Source organism: Oncorhynchus keta, chromosome 3 (genome assembly GCF_023373465.1).
Source record: "Oncorhynchus keta strain PuntledgeMale-10-30-2019 chromosome 3, Oket_V2, whole genome shotgun sequence".
Classification (NCBI taxonomy): Eukaryota; Metazoa; Chordata; class Actinopteri; order Salmoniformes; family Salmonidae; genus Oncorhynchus; species Oncorhynchus keta.
Genome location: NC_068423.1, coordinates 31,377,706 through 31,396,151, shown reverse-complemented (window position 1 = coordinate 31,396,151; position 18,446 = coordinate 31,377,706). Strand labels below are relative to the sequence as shown.

Genomic DNA, 18,446 nt, shown 5'->3' with positions numbered 1-18,446 from the left:
AGAGAGAGAAGGAATGAGGAGAGAGAGAAGGAATGAGGAGAGAGAGAGAATGATGAGGAGAGGGAGAGAGAGAGAAGGAATGAGGAGGAGGAGAGAGAGAAGGAATGAGGAGAGGAGAGAGAAGGAATGAGAGAGAGAGAGAGAAGGAATGAGGAGAGGAGAGAGAGAATGAATGAGGAGAGGAGAGAGAGAAGGAATTAGGAGAGGAGAGAGAGAAGGAATGAGGAGAGGAGAGAGAAGGAATGAGGAGAGGAGAGAGAAGGAATGAGGAGAGGAGAGAGAAGGAATGAGGAGAGGAGAGAGAGAAGGAATGAGTAGAGGAGAGAGAGAAGGAATGAGAGAGAGAAGGAATGAGGAGAGAGAGAGAGAAGGAATGAGGAGAGGAGAGAGAAGGAATGAGGAGAGGAGAGAGAAGGAATGAGGAGAGGAGAGAGAGAATGAATGAGGAGAGGAGAGAGAGAAGGAATGAGGAGAGGAGAGAGAGAAGGAATTAGGAGAGGAGAGAGAGAAGGAATGAGGAGAGGAGAGAGAAGGAAAGAGGAGAGGAGAGAGAAGGAATGAGGAGAGGAGAGAGAAGGAATGAGGAGAGGAGAGAGAAGGAATGAGGAGAGGAGAGAGAGAAGGAATGAGTAGAGGAGAGAGAGAAGGAATGAGAGAGAGAAGGAATGAGGAGAGGAGAGAGAGAAGGAATGAGGAGAGAGAGAGAAGGAATGAGGAGAGGAGAGAGAGAGAAGGAATGAGGAGAGAGAGAAGGAATGAGGAGAGGAGAGAGAGAAGGAATGAGGAGAGGAGAGAGAGAAGGAATTAGGAGAGGAGAGAGAGAAGGAATGAGGAGAGGAGAGAGAAGGAATGAGGAGAGGAGAGAGAAGGAATGAGAGAGAGAGAGAGAAGGAATGAGGAGAGGAGAGAGAAGGAATGAGGAGAGGAGAGAGAAGGAAGGAGGAGAGGAGAGAGAAGGAATGAGGAGAGGAGAGAGAAGGAATGAGGAGAGGAGAGAGAAGGAATGAGGAGAGGGAGAGAGAAGGAATGAGGAGAGGAGAGAAAGGAATGAGGAGAGGAGAGAGAAGGAATGAGGAGAGGAGAGAGAGAAGGAATGAGGAGAGGAGAGAGAAGGAATGAGGAGAGGAGAGAGAAGGAATGAGGGAGAGGAGAGAGAAGGAATGAGTAGAGAGAGAGAGAAGGAATGAGAGAGAGAAGGAATGAGTAGAGGAGAGAGAGAAGGAATGAGAGAGAGAAGGAATGAGGAGAGGAGAGAGAAGGAATGAGGAGAGGAGAGAGAGAAGGAATGAGGAGAGGAGAGAGAGAAGGAATGAGGAGAGGAGAGAGAGAAGGAATGAGGAGAGGGAGAGAGAAGGAATGAGGAGGGAGAGAGAGAAGGAATGAGGAGAGGAGAGAGAGAAGGAATGAGGAGAGGAGAGAGAGAAGGAATGAGGAGAGGAGAGAGAGAAGGAATGAGGAGAGGAGAGAGAAGGAATGAGGAGAGGAGAGAGAAGGAATGAGGAGAGGAGAGAGAGAAGGAATGAGGAGAGGAGAGAGAGAAGGAATGAGGAGAGGAGAGAGAGAAGGAATGAGGAGAGGAGAGAGAGAAGGAATGAGGAGAGGAGAGAGAGAAGGAATGAGGAGAGAGAGAAGGAATGAGGAGAGAGAGAAGGAATGAGGAGAGAGAGAAGGAATGAGGAGAGGAGGAGAGAGAGAAGGAATGAGGAGAGAGAGAAGGAATGAGGAGAGGAGAGAAGGAATGAGGAGAGAGAGAAGGAATGAGGAGAGGGAGAGAGAGAAGGAATGAGGAGAGGAGAGAGAGAGAAGGAATGAGGAGAGGAGAGAGAGAAGGAATGAGGAGAGGAGAGAGAGAAGGAATGAGGAGAGGAGAGAGAGAAGGAATGAGGAGAGAGAGAAGGAATGAGGAGAGAGAGAAGGAATGAGGAGAGAGAAGGAATGAGGAGAGAGAAGGAATGAGGAGAGGAGAGAGAAGGAATGAGAGAGGAGAGAGAAGGAATGAGGAGAGGAGAGAGAAGGAATGAGGAGAGAGAGAGAAGGAATGAGGAGAGGAGAGAGAAGGAATGAGGAGAGGAGAGAGAAGGAATGATGAGAGAGAAGGAATGAGGAGAGAGAGAAGGAATGAGGAGAGAGAGAAGGAATGAGGAGAGAGAAGGAATGAGGAGAGAGAAGGAATGAGGAGAGAGAGAAGGAATGAGGAGAGAGAGAAGGAATGAGGAGAGAGAGAAGGAATGAGGAGAGGAGAGAGAGAGAAGGAATGAGGAGAGGAGAGAGAGAAGGAATGAGGAGAGGAGAGAGAGAAGGAATGAGGAGAGGAGAGAGAGAGAAGGAATGAGGAGAGGAGAGAGAGAAGGAATGAGGAGAGGAGAGAGAGAAGGAATGAGGAGAGGAGAGAGAGAAGGAATGAGGAGAGGAGAGAGAGAAGGAATGAGGAGAGGAGAGAGAGAAGGAATGAGGAGAGGAGAGAGAGAAGGAATGAGGAGAGGAGAGAGAAGGAATGAGGAGAGGAGAGAGAGAAGGAATGAGAGAGGAGAGAGAGAAGGAATGAGGAGAGGAAAGAGAGAGAGAGAAGGAATGAGGAGAGGAAAGAGAGAGAGAAGGATTGAGGAGATGAAAGAGAGAGAGAAGAAATGAGGAGAGAGAGAGAAGGAATAAGGAGAGGAGAGATAAGGAATAAGGAGAGGAGAGAGAAGGAATGAGGGGAAGGAGAGAGGGAAGGAATGAGGAGAGGAGAGAGAAGGAATGAGGAGAGAGAGAGCAAAGGAATGAGGAGAGAGAGAGAAGGAATGAGGGAAGAGAGAGGGAAGGAATGAGGAGAGAGAGAGAGAAGAGAGAGAGAGAAGGAATGAGGGAAGGAATGAGGAGAGAGAGAGAGGGAAGGAATGAGGAGAGAGAGAGAGGGAAGGAATGAGGAGAGAGAGAGAGAGCGAGAAGGAATGAGGAGAGAAGGAATGAGGAGAGAGAGAGAGAGAGAAGGAATGGGATGTTTGCCATTGCTATCACAACAGAGAAAGCAAGTAGAGCATACTACTCAATAAAGAAAGCAATACACAAATGTAAACCCTATAATCCAACCAATCCTCCTGTATAGCAGTGAAATAAATATGGGATCCAGCATTGCTGTCCAAATACAAATCATGGTACAAAACACCCACAGGAAAACAACTGCACCTTGAAAACATCCTACATGTCCACACACATTCCCCACCAACCACGCATGCAGGGCAGATTTAGGAAGACTTCCTCTTCTATTAGACCAATTAAACGAAGGGTCATACCAACACAGAGCGTTTATGGGACAACCGTCTCTGCCCAGAAAGTGACCCCTTTACAACCCGATCCAAAAACACAATATTCACGTTAACCCAAATGATTTGTCGCCCAGTGGGAAAACATACACAGATGGAATTGACGAATAAGAATGAATCAACTATTGGTTGAGGTCAGAGAAAGAATGCTGGAAAGAGACTTCACTTCAGCTGAATAACCCGTGTAAAAGACCCCAAAACAAAGGAAAACCTTCAACTAAATACAGAATTAGTGATCATAGCCTGGCAACCGAAACGGGGAGAAAGAGAGGACGGGCAAGAGACACACACACAGAGAGGGAGACTCACACAGAGAGGGAGACGCACACAGAGAGGGAGACGCACACAGAGAGGGAGACTCACACAGAGAGGGAGACGCACACAGAGAGGGAGACGCACACAGAGAGGGAGACTCACACAGAGAGGGAGACTCACACAGAGAGGGAGACTCACACAGAGAGGGAGACGCACACAGAGAGGGAGACGCACACAGAGAGGGAGACGCACACAGAGAGGGAGACGCACACAGAGAGGGAGACGCACACAGAGAGGGAGACGCACACAGAGAGGGAGACGCACACAGAGAGGAGACGCACACAGAGAGGGAGACGCACACAGAGAGGGGAGACGCACACAGAGAGGGAGACGCACACACAGAGGGAGACGCACACAGAGAGGGAGACGCACACAGAGAGGGAGACGCGCACACAGAGAGGGAGACGCGCACACAGAGAGGGAGACGCGCACACAGAGAGGGAGACACACACACAGAGAGGGAGACACGCACACAGAGAGAGGGAGACACACACACAGAGAGGGAGAGACACACACACAGAGAGGGAGAGACACACACACAGAGAGGGAGAGACACACACACAGAGAGGAGAGACACACACACAGAGAGGGAGAGACACACACAGAGAGGGAGAGACACACACAGAGAGGGAGAGACACACACAGAGAGGGAGAGACACACACAGAGAGGGAGAGACACACACAGAGAGGGAGACACACACACAGAGAGGGAGACACACACACAGAGAGGGAGACACACACACAGAGAGGGAGACACACACACACAGAGAGGAGACACACACACACAGAGAGGGAGAGACACACAGAGAGGGAGAGACACACAGAGAGGGAGAGACACACAGAGAGGGAGAGACACACAGAGAGGGAGAGACACACAGAGAGGGAGAGACACACAGAGAGGGAGACACACACACAGAGAGGGAGACACACACACAGAGAGGGAGACACACACACAGAGGGAGACACACACACAGAGAGGGAGACACACACAGAGAGGGAGACACACACAGAGAGGGAGACACACACAGAGAGGGAGACACACACAGAGAGAGGGAGACACACACAGAGAGAGGGAGACACACACAGAGAGGGAGACACACACAGAGAGAGGGAGACACACACAGAGAGAGGGAGACACACACAGAGGGAGACACACACAGAGGGAGACACACACAGAGAAAGGGAGAGAAGCACACAGAGAAGGAGACACACACACACAGAGAGGGAGACACACACACACAGAGAGGGAGACACACACACACAGAGAGGGAGACACACACACAGAGAGGGAGACACACACACAGAGAGGGAGACAAGCACACAGAGAGGGAGAGACGCACACAGAGAGGGAGAGACGCACACAGAGAGGGAGAGACGCACACAGAGAGGGAGAGACGCACACAGAGAGGGAGAGACGCACACAGAGAGGGAGAGACGCACACAGAGAGGGAGAGACGCACACAGAGAGGGAGAGACGCACACAGAGAGGGAGAGACGCACACAGAGAGGGAGACACACACAGAGAGAGGGAGACACACACAGAGAGGGAGACACACACACAGAGAGGGAGAGACGCACACAGAGAGGGAGACGCACACAGAGAGAGGGAGAGACACACACAGAGAGAGGGAGAGACACACACAGAGAGAGGGAGAGACACACACAGAGAGAGGGAGAGACACACACAGAGAGAGGGAGAGACACACACAGAGAGAGGGAGAGACACACCCACAGAGAGGGAGAGACACACCCACAGAGAGGGAGAGACACACCCACAGAGAGGGAGAGACACACCCACAGAGAGGGAGAGACACACCCACAGAGAGGGAGAGAGAGAGAGAGAGTTTGTTGTCTACTTGCTTTGGCAATGTAAACGTATGTTTCCCCTGCCGATTAAGCCCTTGAGAGAAACGGACTCATTTCTTGTGAGTCGTCAGGCTATGGGACTGCACAGTGAACCAGGGACTGGGACTCGTCTTGGCAGCCCCAGGGTTCATCTCAAATGGCACCATGTTCCCTATTGGTCCTGGTCAAAAGTAGTGCACTACGTAGGGAATAGGGTGCCACAGAGCCCTGATAAATAGTAGTGCACTACGTAGGGAATAGGCTGCCATAGAGCCTTGATAAATAGTAGTGCACTACGTAGGGAATAGGCTGCCATAGAGCCTTGATAAATAGTAGTGCACTACGTAGGGAATAGGGTGCCACAGAGCCCTGATAAATAGTAGTGCACTACGTAGGGAATAGGCTGCCATAGAGCCTTGATAAATAGTAGTGCACTACGTAGGGAATAGGCTGCCATAGAGCCTTGATAAATAGTAGTGCACTACGTAGGGAATAGGCTGCCATAGAGCCCTGATAAATAGTAGTGCACTACGTAGGGAATAGGCTGCCATAGAGCCCTGATAAATAGTAGTGCACTACGTAGGGGTAGGCTGCCATAGAGCCCTGATAAATAGTAGTGCACTACGTAGGGAATAGGCTGCCATAGAGCCTTGATAAATAGTAGTGCACTGCGTAGGGAATAGGCTGCCATAGAGCCTTGATAAATAGTAGTGTACTGCGTAGGGAATAGGGTGCCATTGGGACACGACTCGGGCTGGAAGCCACTGACCAGACCGAACCACAGACTGACGAGCCACCACTGTTTGTGGAATAAACCACACAAGTGTTACTGCCTGCCTGGATAGCTTTACTGTTCCAGAATGTGTTTACGAACCACCATCTCTCCCTCCCTACGAGGAATGTGTAAAGAGAGAGGGTGTAAGGGTAGATTAGGGGAGAACGAGATGTTCTGCTGAGCTCTCCACCTCCTAACACTAGCGCCCCTCTTAGTGTTTTGATGTCTAGCAAGCGGTCTGGCACCCTGCCAGAGTTGGAACAGTCACTCACTTCCCCCTGATGGTTGAAGACCTCCATGAACATGAACTTCTCATAGGAGCACAGCTCTTCTTCTCCTCAGGGATCAGACAAGGGGAGGAGAGCGGGGAGGAGGTGACGCCAAGCACCCGACGCTGGTCCCCCTCCAGGCCGCAATAGGAACATAATAGGAACCCAGATCTTCCTCTTCTCCCTCCCAGACAGTTGTAGCCCACTCCAATGCCCGCCCGGTCTGTAGGGACTTGACTGTGGCAACCTTGGACCTCTCAGTGGACGTATCTATCATCTGATGGGTGAAATAGAGGGAGCCCTGGAGTAGGAAGCCACGGCATCTGGATGGAGTCCCATCTGGAGTCCCATCATGGTTGTCGGGAAAGATAGTCGGGCATCGCCTCCCTGGGTGGACAGCTGAGGGGCAGTGTGGACTGCTGGGTGGACTGAGGGGCAGGGTGGACTGCTGGGTGGACTGCTGGGTGGACTGAGGGGCAGGGTGGACTGCTGGGTGGACTGAGGGGCAGGGTAGACTGCTGGGTGGACTGAGGGGCAGGGTGGACTGCAGGGTGGACTGAGGGGCAGGGTGGACTGCTGGGTGGACTGCTGGGTGGACTGAGGGGCAGGGTGGACTGCTGGGTGGACTGAGGGGCAGGGTGGACTGCTGGGTGGACTGAGGGGCAGGGTAGACTGCTGGGTGGACTGAGGGGCAGGGTGGACTGCTGGGTGGACTGAGGGGCAGGGTGGACTGCTGGGTGGACTGAGGGGCAGGGTGGACTGCTGGGTGGACTGCTGGGTGGACTGAGGGGCAGGGTGGACTGAGGGGCAGGGTGGACTGCTGGGTGGACTGAGGGGCAGGGTGGACTGAGGGGCAGGGTGGACTGAGGGGCTGGGTGGACTGAGGGGCAGGGTAGACTGCTGGGTGAGTTTTTATGTCTTCACTATTATTCTATAATGTAGAAAATAATGTAAATAAAGGAAACCCCTTGAATGAGTAGGTGTGTCCAACAGTTTGACTGGTAGTGTACGTGTGCGAATGCTGTTCCTTGACTACAGCTCAGCGTTCAACACCATTTTGTTCCCTCAAAGCTCATCATTAAGCTAAGGACTCTGGGACTAAACACCTCCCTCTGCAACTGGATCCTGGACTTCCTGACGGGCCGCCCCCAGGTGATGAGGGTAGGTAGCAACACATCTGCCACACTGATCCTCAACACTGGGGCCCCTCCTGTACTTCTTGTTCACCCACGACTGCGTGGCCAGGCACGACTCCACAACAGTGGTAGGGCCTGATCACAGACAACAGACGAGACAGCCAATAGGGAGGAGGTCAGAGATGCCAGGACAACATCCTCTCCCTCAACGTGACGCAGTCAAAGGAGATGATCGTGGACTACGGGAAAAGGCTGAACAAGCCCCCATTAACACCGACGGAGCTGTAGGTGGAGCAGGTTGAGAGCTTCAAGTTCCTTGGTTGTTCACGTCAACAACACACGATCATTGTCCAAATACACCAAGACAGTCGTGGTCCTTCTGTAGCTCAGTTGGTAGAGCATGGCGCTTGTAACGCCAGGGTAGTGGGTTCAATCCCCGGGACCACCTATACGTAGAATGTATGCACACATGACTGTAAGTCGCTTTGGATAAAAGCGTCTGCTAAATGGCATATATTATTATTATTAAGACATTTTTCCCTCTTAGGAGACTGAAAAGATTTGGCATGGGTCCTGAGATCCTCAAAACGTTCTACAGCTGCACCGTCGAGAGCATTCTGACCGGTTGCATCACTGCCTGGTACGGCAACTGCTCGGCCTCCGACCGCTAGGCACTACAGAGGGTAGTGGGTACGGCCCAGTACATCACTGGGGCTAATCTGCCTGCCATCCAGGACCTCTACACCAGGCGGTGTCAGAGGAAGGCCCTAAAAATGGTCAAAGATTCCAGCCACCCTAGGCATAGACTGTTCTCTCTGCTACCGCACGGCAAGCGGTACCGGAGCTCCAAGTCCAGGACCAAAAGGCTCCTTAACAGCTTCTACCCCCGAGCCACAAGACTGCTGAACAATTGTTCAAATGGCCACCCGGACTATCTACATTGACCCCCCCCCTTAGTTTTTATACCGCTGATACTCGCTGTTTATTATCGTTGCATAGTCACTTTACAAATGACCTCGACTAACCTGTACCCACCGCACATTGACTCGGTACCAGTACCCCCTGTATAGAGTCTCTTTATTGTAATTTTATTGTGTTACTTAAAAATAAATGTTTTACTCTAGTTTATTTTGCAAATATTTTCTTAACTATATTTCTTGAACTGCATTGTTTGTTGGTTAAGGGCTTGTAAGTAAGCATTTCACTAAGGTCTGTTGTATTCAGAGCATGTGACTAATAAAGTTTTATTTTATTGTATTTAATAGTGTTATATATCTATGCCTACTCCCATTTCTACTGGTACTATATGGATGACAGGGTGAGGCCTGGTACTATATGAGTGACAGGGTGAGGCCTGGTACTATATGGGTGACAGGGTGAGGCCTGGTACTATATGGGTGACAGGGTGAGGCCTGGTACTATATGGATGACAGGGTGAGGCCTGGTACTATATGGATGACAGGGTGAGGCCTGGTACTATATGGATGACAGGGTGAGGCCTGGTACTATATGGATGACAGGGTGAGGCCTGGTACTATATGGATGACAGGGTGAGGCCTGGTACTATATGGATGACAGGGCGAGGCCTGGTACTATATGGATGACAGGGCGAGGCCTGGTACTATATGGATGACAGGGTGAGGCCTGGTACTATATGGATGACAGGGTGAGGCCTGGTACTATATGGATGACAGGGTGAGGTCTGGTACTATATGGATGACAGGGTGAGGCCTGGTACTATATGGATGACAGGGTGAGGCCTGGTACTATATGGATGACAGGGTTAGGCCTGACTAGAACACAGTTACTGGCCTGGTACTATATGGATGACAGGGTGAGGCCTGGTACTATATGGATGACAGGGTTAGGCCTGACTAGAACACAGTTACTGGCCTGGTACTATATGGATGACAGGGTGAGGCCTGGTACTATATGGATGACAGGGTGAGGCCTGACTGTTAAGTGTTACTTTCCCCCTATCCCATCTCTCTCTGTCTCTGTCTGGGTCTTTCTCTGGGTCTCTCTCTGTCTCTCTCTCTCTCTGGGTCTCTCTCTCTCTCTGGGTCTCTTTTCGTTCTCTATCTTGCTATCGCTCTTTTCTGTCAGCTACTGTCTTTCAGCCCCAGCCTGGGGCTGCCACACCACACCACCGTCCTTCCCATGAAATCGGGGAAGTAGCCGTACTCTAACCCTGAGCACGGATACCGCTCATGACTCACCACAATAGGGTCAGGAAGAGGGCGCTCGTTCACTCCTGAACCCAGGCTAACTCTTCAGTCTGACCCCAAACCACCTCCTTGTTTTAGGAATTAGCGAATCACTTTAGAGGATCACTGTGTTTTTCTTTCCAGTCTTTTAGTTTGACTGTTGGATAGAAGGGATGGTGTTTTTCTCTCTCTTCTGTTCTGACACCCTATTCCCTATGTAGTGCCCACTGCCCATAGGGCTCTGGTCAAATTTAGTGCACTATAGAGGGAATTAGGGTGCCAATTGGGACGCTTCTGTGGTCTCCTCTCTCCTGAGATGGTTGTTTTTCCTCAGAACAGGTGTCATGGCTGCAGCATTGGGCCAAATCTCACTGGTGTTTTGGGGAAGGATTGTGGCTAGGACATAGTCCTGAAGAAAGCACAGTACAACTCAATCTGCAATGTAACTCTATACTTATACACACTCACTCACTCACTCACTCACTCACTCACTCACTCACTCACTCACTCACTCACTCACTCACTCACTCACTCACTCACTCACTCTCTACACACTCACTCACTCTCTACACACTCACTCACTCTCTACACACTCACTCACTCACTCACTCACTCACTCACTCACTCACTCACTCACTCTACACACTCACTCACTCTCTACACACTCACTCACTCTCTACACACTCACTCACTCTCTACACATTCACTCACTCACACTCACTCACTCTCTACACACTCACTCTCTACACACTCACACTCACACTCTACACTCACTCACTCACTCACTCACTCACTCACTCACTCACTCACTCACTCACTCACTCACACACTCACACACTCTACACACTCTACTCACTCACTCATTCACTCACTCACTCACTCACTCACTCACTCACTCACTCACTCACTCTCTACACACTCACTCACTCTCTACACACTCACTCACTCTCTATACACTCACTCACTCACTACACACTCACTCACTCTCTACACACTCACTCTCTACACACTCACTCATTCACTCACTCACTCACTCACTCACTCACTCACTCACTCACTCACTCACTCACTCACTCACTCTCTACACACTCACTCACTCACTCACTCACTCACCACTCACTCACTCACTCACTCACACTCACTCACTCTCTACACACTCACTCACACACTCACTCACTCACTCACTCACTCACTCACTCACTCACACACTCACTCACTCACTCACTCACTCACCACTCACTCACTCACTCACTCACTCACTCACTCACTCTCTACACACTCACTCACTCACTCACTCACTCACTCACTCACTCACTCACTCACTCTCTACACACTCTACTCACTCTACTCACTCACTCACTCACTCACTCACTCACTCACTCACTCACTCACTCACACAAAGCCCTTCCAGGCTTGTAAGTGAAGGTTTGAGGTCAGCATGTTATGTTGAAGGGCTTGTTTTGCAGTTTGTGTGGGTGTGTTAACAGAGGTCTGAACAGGATCAACACGTGTTTTATTGGCTGCCTCTCTCGTCTATTATCATTAAACCCTGTTAGTGAGACAAAGGTTGAATCTCCATGTGTTCGTTCCAAATGGCACCCTATTCCCTAAATAGCGGACTACTTTTGACCAGGGCCCATAGAAAGTAGTGCACTACTTTTGACCAGGGCCCATAGAAAGTAGTGCACTACGTTTGACCAGGGCCCATAGAAAGTAGTGCACTACTTTTGACCAGGGCCCATAGAAAGTAGTGCACTACGTTTGACCCATAGAAAGTAGTGCACTACGTTTGACCCATAGAAAGTAGTGCACTACGTTTGACCCATAGAAAGTAGTGCACTACGTTTGACCCATAGAAAGTAGTGCACTACTTTTGACCAGGGCCCATAGAAAGTAGTGCACTACGTTTGACCAGAACCCATAGAAAGTAGTGCACTACGTTTGACCAGGGCCCATAGAAAGTAGTGCACTACGTTTGACCAGGGCCCATAGAAAGTAGTGCACTACGTTTGACCGGGACCCATAGAAAGTAGTGCACTACGTTTGCCAGAACCCATAGAAAGTAGTGCACTACGTTTGACCAGGGCCCATAGAAAGTAGTGCACTACGTTTGACCAGGGCCCATAGAAAGTAGTGCACTACGTTTGACCAGGACCCATAGAAAGTAGTGCACTACGTTTGACCAGGACCCATAGAAAGTAGTGCACTACGTTTGACCAGGACCCATAGAAAGTAGTGCACTACGTTTGACCAGGGCCCATAGAAAGTAGTGCACTACGTTTGACCAGGGCCCATAGAAAGTAGTGCACTACGTTTGACCAGGGCCCATAGAAAGTAGTGCACTACGTTTGACCAGGACCCATAGAAAGTAGTGCACTACGTTTGACCAGGACCCATAGAAAGTAGTGCACTACGTTTGACCAGGACCCATAGAAAGTAGTGCACTACGTTTGACCAGGACCCATAGAAAGTAGTGCACTACGTTTGACCAGGACCCATAGAAAGTAGTGCACTACGTTTGACCAGGGCCCATAGAAAGTAGTGCACTACGTTTGACCAGGACCCATAGAAAGTAGTGCACTACGTTTGACCAGGACCCATAGAAAGTAGTGCACTACGTTTGACCAGGACCCATAGAAAGTAGTGCACTACGTTTGACCAGGACCCATAGAAAGTAGTGCACTACGTTTGACCAGGACCCATAGAAAGTAGTGCACTACGTTTGACCAGGGCCCATAGAAAGTAGTGCACTACTTTTGACCAGGGCCCATAGAAAGTAGTGCAGCATATATAGAATGTGGTGCCATTGATCCCGCGGGACCGGTTTCATCTATGTAGATGGTATGAACACAACAAGGTCTGCTTCCAAATTGGCATCCTCTTCCCTATAGAGTGTAACTACTTTTCACCAGAGCTGTATGGGATTCCCTATGTGCCTGGGTTAAAAGTAGTGCACTGCGTAGGGAATAGGGTGCAGTTTGGGAAGCATTGTGATTTACAGGTAGAAACATGGAGCTAGCAGTATAGTTTGATGGCACGCACTCACAGTCACCTTGATCTTTCTATTTAAAGGGACAGTGTAGAACAGGGTATAACTCCGGTACCCAGGCAGCTCTACACATCATAAATACACCAGGCTACTAATCACAGTGGGTTCAGTCAATCAAATGTATTTATAAGGCCCTCCTTACATCGACCGATGTCACAAGGTGCCGTACAGACACCCAGCCGCCGTCGTCTTTACAGGGTTGTAAAGATACACAGACAGCTCTTAGCGTTTCATGAAGATGTGTCACGGGCCGAGAAGACATCCGGTAAGATCATCGACTGTCACTGTCAGGTACGTCAGGTTCCACAGTTGTCGTGGGAGTGGCGGTTGTCGTGGGAGTGGCGGTTGTCGTGGGAGTGGCAGTTGTCGTGGGAGTGGCGGTTGTCGTGGGAGTGGCGGTTGTCGTGGGAGTGGCGGTTGTCGTGGGAGTGGCGGTTGTCGTGGGAGTGGCAGTTGTCGTGGGAGTGGCCAACGGTTCATTGTCAGGTACTTCAGGTTCTGCTGAGTTAGTCGGACTAACATAACTATTGTATTGCCTACTGTTAGTCGGAATACTGGGTTCAAGGTCCCCCCTAATTTACTGACATAAGCATTGTCCAGACTATACATTTAATGTGGTTATGCCTCTGAATTTTTTTTGTGGAAAAACCTTTTCTCATACCGTCCAACACCCACTAGCACATCACCCACTAGCACACCACCCACTAGCACACCACCCACTAGCACACCACCGTCCAACGGCCATTAGCACAACACCCACTAGCACAACACTGTCCAACGGCCATTAGCACACCACCCACTAGCACACCACCCACTAGCACACCACCCACTAGCACACCACCCACTAGCACACCACCCACTAGCACACCACCCACTAGCACAACACCGTCCAACGCCCACTAGCACAACACCCACTAGCACAACACCCACTAGCACAACACCGTCCAACGCCCACTAGCACAACACCGTCCAATACCCACTAGCACAACACCGTCCAATGCCCACTAGCACAACACCCCAACGCCCAGGAGCACAACACCGTCCAACGCCCACTAGCACAACACCCACTAGCACACCACCCACTAGCACAACACCGTCCAACGCCCACTAGCACAACACCGTCCAACGCCCACTAGCACAACACCCACTAGCACAACACCGTCCAACGCCCACTAGCACAACACCGTCCAACGCCCACTAGCACAACACCGTCCAACGCCCACTAGCACAACACCCACTAGCACAACACCGTCCAACACCCACTAGCACAACACCGTCCAACGCCCACTAGCACAACACCGTCCAACGCCCACTAGCACAACACCGTCCAACGCCCACTAGCACAACACCGCCCAACGCCCACTAGCACAACACCGTCCAACGCCCACTAGCACAACACCCACTAGCACAACACCGTCCAACGCCCACTAGCACAACACCCACTAGCACAACACCCACTAGCACAACACCGTCCAACACCCACTAGCACAACACCGTCCAACGCCCACTAGCACAACGCCCACTAGCACAACACCCACTAGCACAACACCGTCCAACACCCACTAGCACAACACCGTCCAACGCCCACTAGCACAACACCCACTAGCACAACACCGTCCAACGCCCACTAGCACAACACCGTCCAACGCCCACTAGCACAACACCGTCCAACGCCCACTAGCACAACACCCACTAGCACAACACCCACTAGCACAACACCGTCCAACGCCCACTAGCACAACACCGTCCAACGCCCACTAGCACAACACCGTCCAACGCCCACTAGCACAACGCCGCACCTACGCCCACTAGCACAACCGTCCAACGCCCACTAGCACAACACCGTCCAACGCCCACTAGCACAACACCCACTAGCACAACACCGTCCAACGCCCACTAGCACAACACCGTCCAACGCCCACTAGCACAACACCCACTAACACAACACCCACTAGCACAACACCGTCCAACACCCACTAGCACAACACCGTCCAACGCCCACTAGCACAACACCCACTAGCACAACACCGTCCAACGCCCACTAGCACAACACCGTCCAACGCCCACTAGCACAACACCGTCCAACGCCCACTAGCACAACACCCACTAGCACAACACCCACTAGCACAACACCGTCCAACGCCCACTAGCACAACACCGTCCAACGCCCACTAGCACAACACCGTCCAACGCCCACTAGCACAACACCGTCCAACGCCCACTAGCACAACACCGTCCAACGCCCACTAGCACAACACCGTCCAACGCCCACTAGCACAACACCCACTAGCACAACACCGTCCAACACCCACTAGCACAACACCGTCCAACACCCACGAGCACAACACCGTCCAACGCCCACTAGCACAACACCGTCCAACGCCCACTAGCACAACACCCACTAGCACAACACCGTCCAACGCCCACTAGCACAACACCCACTAGCACAACACCGTCCAACGCCCACTAGCACAACACCGTCCAACGCCCACTAGCACAACACCGTCCAACGCCCACTAGCACAACACCGTCCAGCGCCCACTAGCACAACACCGTCCAACGCCCACTAGCACAACACCGTCCAGCGCCCAGGAGCACAACACCGCACAGCACCCAACGCCCACTAGCACAACACCGTCCAGCGCCCACTAGCACAACACCGTCCAGCGCCCACTAGCACAACACCCCAACACCACCCACTAGCACAACACCGTCCAACGCCCACCCGAGCACAACACCGTCCAACAACCCACAAGAACAACACCGTCCAACGCCCACTAGCACAACACCCACTAGCACAACACCGTCCAACGCCCACTAGCACAACACCGTCCAACGCCCACTAGCACAACACCCACTAGCACAACACCGTCCAACGCCCACTAGCACAACACCGTCCAACGCCCACTAGCACAACACCGTCCAACGCCCACTAGCACAACACCCACTAGCACACCACCCACTAGCACAGCACCGTCCAACGCCCACTAGCACAACACCCACTAGCACAACACCGTCCAACGCCCACTAGCACAACACCGGCCAACGCCCACTAGCACACAACACCGTCCAACACCCACTAGCACAACACCGTCCAACGCCCACTAGCACAACACCCACTAGCACAACACCGTCCAACGCCCACTAGCACAACAACGCCCAACGCCCACTAGCACAACACCGTCCAACGCCCAGGAGCACAACACCGTCCAACGCCCACTAGCACAACGCCCACTAGCACACACCGTCCAACGCCCAGGAGCACAACACCGCCAATGCCCACTAGCACAACACCGTCCAACGCCCACTAGCACAACACCGTCCAACGCCCACTAGCACAACAACGTCCAACGCCCACTAGCACAACACCGTCCAACGCCCAGGAGCACAACACCGTCCAATGCCCACTAGCACAACACCGTCCAATGCCCACTAGCACAACACCGTCCAATGCCCACTAGCACAACACCGTCCAACGCCCAGGAGCACAACACCCACTAGCACAACACCGTCCAACGCCCAGGAGCACAACACCGTCCCACTAGCACAACACCGTCCAACGCCCAGGAGCACAACACCGTCCAACGCCCACTAGCACAACAACGTCCAACGCCCACTAGCACAACACCGTCCAACGCCCACTAGCACAACACCCACTAGCACAACACCGTCCAACGCCACAGGAGCACAACACCGTCCAACGCCCACTAGCACAACACCGTCCAACGCCCACTAGCACAACACCCACTAGCACAACACCGCCAACGCCCAGGAGCACAACACTGTCCAACGGCCACTAGCACAACACCGTCCAACGCCCAGGAGCACAACACCGTCCAACGCCCAGGAGCACAACACCGTCCAACACCCACTAGCACAACACCGCCCAACGCCCTCTAGCACAACACCGTCCAACGCCCACTAGCACAACACCCCAACAGCACAACACCCACTAGCACAACGCCCACTAGCACAACACCGTCCAACGCCCACTAGCACAACACCCACTAGCACAACGCCCACTAGCACAACACCGTCCAACGCCCTCTAGCACAACACCGTCCAACGCCCACTAGCACAACACCCACTAGCACAACACCGTCCAACGCCCACTAGCACAACACCGTCCAACGCCCACTAGCACAACACCCAACGGCACAACAGCCAACACCCACTAGCACAACACCCAACGCCCAGGAGCACAACACCGTCCAACACCCACTAGCACAACACCACGCCCAGGAGCACAACACCGTCCAATGCCCACTAGCACAACACCATCCAACGCCCAGGAGCACAACACCGTCCAACGCCCACTAGCACAACACCATCCAACGCCCACTAGCACAACACCGTCCAACGCCCACTAGCACAACACCCACTAGCACAACACCGTCCAACGCCCAGGAGCACAACACCATCCAACACCCACTAGCACAACACCGTCCAACGCCCAGGAGCACAACACCGTCCAACGCCCACTAGCACAACACCGTCCAACACCCACTAGCACAACACCGTCCAACGCCCAGGAGCACAACACCGTCCAACACCCACTAGCACAACACCGTCCAACGCCCACTAGCACAACACCGTCCAACGCCCACTAGCACAACACCGTCCAACGCCCACTAGCACAACACCGTCCAACGCCCACTAGCACAACACCGTCCAACGCCCACTAGCACAACGCCCACTAGCACAACACCGTCCAACGCCCACTAGCACAACACCGTCCACGCCCACTAGCACAACACCGTCCAACGCCCACTAGCACAACACCGTCCAACGCCCACTAGCACAACACCGTCCAACGCCCACTAGCACAACACCGTCCAACGCCCACTAGCACAACACCGTCCAACGCCCACTAGCACAACACCATCCAACGCCACTAGCACAACACCGTCCAACGCCCAGGAGCACAACACCGTCCAACGGCCACTAGCACAACACCGTCCAACGCCCACTAGCACAACACCATCCAACGCCCACTAGCACAACACCGTCCAACGCCCTCTTGCACAACACCGTCCAACGCCCACTAGCACAACACCCACTAGCACAACACCCACTGCACAACGCCCACTAGCACAACACCGTCCAACGCCCACTAGCACAACACCCACTAGCACAACGCCCACTAGCACAACACCGTCCAACGCCCACTAGCACAACACCGTCCAACGCCCACTAGCACAACACCGTCCAACGCCCACTAGCACAACACCCACTAGCACAGCACACACCGTCCAACGCCCACTAGCGCAACACCGTCCAACGCCCACTAGCACAACACCGTCCCAACGCCCACTAGCACAAACATACAATACACATAGAATAACTAGAATGGATATGACTAGCACAACACCCACTAGCACAACATCTCCAACGCCCTCTAGCACAACACCGTCCAACGCCCACTAATTACAACCCAGTCACTCACATGTTCCAGTGTGGCCCACTAGCACAACCATACATGCTGCATAGACATAGAATAACTAGAATGGATATGAGTAGAATCATATTAACTAAGATCTAGAAT

The 18,446-nt window shown here is 52.4% G+C and overlaps 1 protein-coding gene and 1 long non-coding RNA gene across 4 annotated transcripts in view; both read left to right on the top strand.

Annotated features, from left to right (window-relative positions):
- Window positions 1-18,446, top strand: part of slx4ip (SLX4 interacting protein) — a 166,004-nt gene that overhangs the window by 83,395 nt on the left and 64,163 nt on the right. The gene's annotated exons all lie outside the window — the stretch shown is intronic.
- On the top strand, window positions 7,401-8,902 carry LOC127915833 (uncharacterized). Its single transcript, XR_008092445.1, has 2 exons — window positions 7,401-7,670; window positions 8,193-8,902. It is a non-coding gene; the product is annotated as an uncharacterized LOC127915833 (long non-coding RNA).